The sequence below is a fragment of the Arachis ipaensis genome, chromosome B8, assembly GCF_059453495.1.
Source record: "Arachis ipaensis isolate K30076 ecotype BB chromosome B8, ASM5945349v1, whole genome shotgun sequence".
In the NCBI taxonomy this organism is placed as follows: domain Eukaryota; kingdom Viridiplantae; phylum Streptophyta; class Magnoliopsida; order Fabales; family Fabaceae; genus Arachis; species Arachis ipaensis.
In genome coordinates, this window is record NC_142443.1 from 124,089,348 (window position 1) to 124,093,619 (window position 4,272).

A 4,272-nucleotide genomic window follows, 5' to 3' on the forward strand; every position below is an offset into this window, starting at 1 on the left:
TCCTTGTCTTTGTTGCTCCTCCCTCATTGCTTTTTTATCTTCTCTTATTTCATGAAGCATGATGGAGTGCTCTTGATGTTCCACCCTTAGTTGTCCCATATTGGAACTCAATTCTCCTAGGGAGGTGTTGATTTGCTCCCAATAATTTTGTGGAGGAAAGTGCATTTGAGGCATCTCCGGGATCTCATGGAAATGAGCTTCTTGCGCCTCTTGAGCTCCATGACTGGGCTCTCTTGCTTGTTCCATCTTTTTCTTAGTGATGGGCTTGTCCTCTTTGATGAGGATATCTCCCTCTATGTCAATCCCAGCCGAATTGCATAGGTGGCAGATGAGGTGAGGAAAGGCTAACCTTGCCATAGTGGAGGACTTGTCAGCCACCTTGTAGAGTTCTTGAGGTATAATCTCATGAACTTCCACCTCTTCTCCAATCATGATGCTATGGATCATGATGGCCCGGTCTATAGTAACTTCAGACCGGTTGCTAGTGGGAATGATTGAGCATTGAATAAACTCCAACCATCCTCTAGCTATAGGCTTGAGGTCCAATCTTCTTAGTTGAACCGGCTTGCCTTTGGAGTCAATCTTCCATTGAGCTCCTTCTACACATATGTCCATAAGGACTTGGTCCAACCTTTGATCAAAGTTGACTCTCCTTGTGTAGGGGCGTGCGTTCTCTTCCATGTATGGCAAGTTGAACGCCAACCTCACATTCTCCAGACTAAAATCTAAGTATTTCCCCCGAACCATTGTAACATAGTTCTTTGGATCCGGGTTCTTACTTTGATCATGGTTCTTGGTGATCCATGCATTGGCATAGAACTCTTGAACCATTAGGATGCCGACTTGTTGGATGGGATTTGTTAGAACTTCCCAACCTCTTCTTTGAATTTCATGTCGGATCTCCGGATACTCATTTCTTTTGAGTTTAAAAGGGACCTCAAGGATCACCTTCTTCTTGGCCACAACATCATAGAAGTGGTCTTGATGGGCTTTGGAGATGAACCTTTCCATCTCCCATGACTCGGATGTGGAAGCTTTTGTCTTCCCTTTCCCTCTTCTAGAGGATTCTCCGGTCTTAGATGCCATCAATGCTAATGGAAAAACAAAAAAGCTATGCTTTTACCACACCAAACTTAGAATATTGCTCGCCCTCGAGCAATAAACAAAAGAATAGAAGAAGAAGAAGAAGAAATATGGAGAGGGAGAGGGAGATGAGGTTTCGGCCAAGAGGAGTGTAGAGGGGTGTGTTGTGTGAATTTGATGAAGAATGGAGGTTTTTATATAGGGTGGGGAGGTGGGGTATTGGTTCGGCCATATGGGTGGGTTTGGGTGGGAAATTGGTTTTGAATTTTGAAGGTAGGTGGAGTTTATGAGGTAGGTTTATGGGGAAGAGTGGGTGGATGTGAGTGGTGAAGGTTTAGTGGGGAAGAGAGATTGAGGTGATTGGTGAGGGGTTTTTAGGGAAGAGTGTTTATGGGGTTGTGTGAAAGAGAGTGGTGAGAAGAAGTGAGTGGAGGTAGGTGGGGATCCTGTGGGGTCCACAGATCCTGAGTGGATCCTGTGGGGTCCACAGATCCTGAGGTGTTCAAGGATTTACATCCCTGCACCCATTAGGCATGTAAAAATGCCCTTGTACCCAACTCTGGGCGTTCAGTGCCAGGTTGGTGGCCATTTTGGGAGTTCAACGCCCATCTGTGTGCCATTTCTGGCGTTGAACGCCAGAACCATGCCTGTTCTGGCGTTCAGCGCCCAGAAGCTACCCATTTTGGGCGTTCAGCGCCAGAACCATGCTCTGTTCTGGCGCTGAACGCCAGACAGATGCTCCTCCAGGGTGTAATTTTTCTTCTGCTGTTTTTGATTCCATTTTCAATTTTTATATTTATTTTGTGACTCCATATGATCATGAACCTAAGAAAACATGAAAAACAATAAAAATAAGAATTAGATAAACATTGGGTTGCCTCCCAACAAGCGCTTCTTTAATGTCAATAGCTTGACAGTGGGCTCTCATGGAGCCTCACAGATGTGCAGAGCTTTGTTGAGACTCTCCAACACCAAACTTAGAGTTTGGATATGGGAGTTCAACACCAAACTTAGAGTTTGGTTGTGGTCTCCCAACACCAAACTTAGAGTTTGACTGTGGGGGCTCTGGTTGACTCTGCTTGGAGAGAAGCTTTTTCTGCTTCCTCTCCATGGTTGCAGAGGGAGGTCTTTGAGTTTTAAACACAAGGGAGTCCTCATTCCATTGAAGGACTATTTCACCTCTGTCAACATCAATCACAGCTCTTGCTGTGGCCAGGAAAGGTCTTCCTAGGATGATGGATTCATCCTCTTCCTTTCCAGTATCCAGGACTATGAAATCAGTAGGTATGTAAAGGCCCTCAACCTTTACTAATACATCTTCTACTTGTCCATAAGCCTATTTTCTTGAGCTGTCTGCCATCTCCAGTGAGATTTTAGCAGCTTGCACCCCATAGATTCCCAGTTTCTCTATTACAGAGAGGGGCATGAGGTTTATCCCTGAACCAAGGTCACACAGAGCCTTAAAGATCATGGTGCCTATGGTACAAGGGATTATGAACTTTCCAGGATCCTGTCTCTTCTGAGGCAATGTCAGTTGATCCAGATCACTTAGTTCATTGATGAACAAGGGAGGTTCAACTTCCCAAGTATCAATGCCAAACAATTTGGCATTCAGCTTCATGATTGCACCAAGAAACTTGGCAGTTTGCTCTTCAGTAACATCCTCATTCTCTTCAGAAGAGGAATACTCATCAGAGCTCATGAAGGGCATAAGGAGGTTCAATGGAATCTCTATGGTCTCTAGATGAGTCTCAAATTCCTTTGGTTCCTCAGAGGGAAGCTCCTTATTGACCACTGGACGTCCCAGGAGGTCTTCCTCCTTGGGATTCACGTCCTCTCCTCTCCTCACAGGTTCGGCCATGGCGCTTATGTCAATGGCCTTGCACTCTCCTTTTGGGTTCTCTTCTGTATTGCTTGGGAGAGTACTAGGAGGGATTTCAGTGATTCTTTTACTCAGCTGGCCCACTTGTGCTTCCAGATTTCTAATGGAAGACCTTATTTCATTCATGAAACTTACTGTGGTCTTAGATAGATCAGAGACTAAATTTGCTAAGTTAGAAGCATTTTGTTCAGAGTTCTCTGTCTGTTGCTGAGTTGATGATGGAAAAGGCTTGCTATTGCTAAACCTGTTTCTTCCACCATTATTAAAGCCTTGTTGGGACTTTTGATCCTTCCATGAGAAATTTGGATGATTTCTCCATGTTGAGTTATAGGTGTTTCCATAAGGTTCACCTAAGTAATTTACCTCTGCTATTGCAGGGTTCTCAGGATCATAGGCTTCTTCTTCAGAAGATGCCTCTTGAGTACTGTTGGATGCAGCTTGCATTCCATGCAGACTCTGAGAGATCATATTGATTTGCTGAGTCAATATTTTATTCTGAGCCAATATGGCATTCAGAGTATCAACTTCAAGAACTCCCTTCTTCATAGGCGTCCCATTGCTTACAGGATTCCTTTCAGAAGTGTACATGAACTGGTTATTAGCAACCATGTCAATGAGTTCTTGAGCTTCTGCAGGCGTTTTCTTTAGGTGAATGGATCCACCTGCAGAAGTGTCCAGTGACATCTTTGATAGCTCAGATAAACCATCATAGAATATATCCAGGATGGTCCATTCTGAAAGCATGTCAGAAGGACACTTTTTGGTCAACTGTTTGTATCTTTCCCAAGCTTCATAGAGGGATTCACCTTCTTTCTGTCTGAAGGTTTGAACATCAGCTCTAAGCTTGCTCAGCTTTTGAGGAGGAAAGTACTTGGCTAAGAAAGCCGTGACCAGCTTATCCCAAGAGTTCAGGCTGTCTTTGGGTTGAGAATCCAACCATAATCTAGCTCTGTCTCTTACAGCAAAAGGGAAAAGCATGAGCCTGTAGACTTCAGGATCTACTCCATTAGTCTTAACAGTATCACATATCTGCAAGAATTCAGTCAAGAACTGAAAAGGATCTTCAGATGGAAGTCCATGAAACTTGCAGTTCTGCTGCATCAGAGAAACTAATTGAGGTTTCAGCTCAAAGTTGTTTGCTCCAATGGCAGGAATGGAGATGCTTCTTCCATGTAAATTGGAATTAGGTGCAGTGAAGTCACCAAGCATCTTCCTTACATTATTATTATTTTCGGCTGCCATCTCCTCTTCCTGTTCGAAAATTTCTGAAAGGTTATCTCTGGATTGTTGTATTTTAGCTTCTCTTA

The 4,272-nt window shown here is 43.9% G+C and overlaps 1 non-coding gene across 1 annotated transcript; it reads left to right on the top strand.

Annotated features, from left to right (window-relative positions):
- Positions 1 to 3,703: 3,703 nt before the first annotated feature.
- LOC148549718 (small nucleolar RNA R71) lies at positions 3,704 to 3,811 on the top strand. Its single transcript, XR_015897498.1, has one exon. It is a non-coding gene; the product is annotated as a small nucleolar RNA R71 (small nucleolar RNA).
- Positions 3,812 to 4,272: the final 461 nt, after the last annotated feature.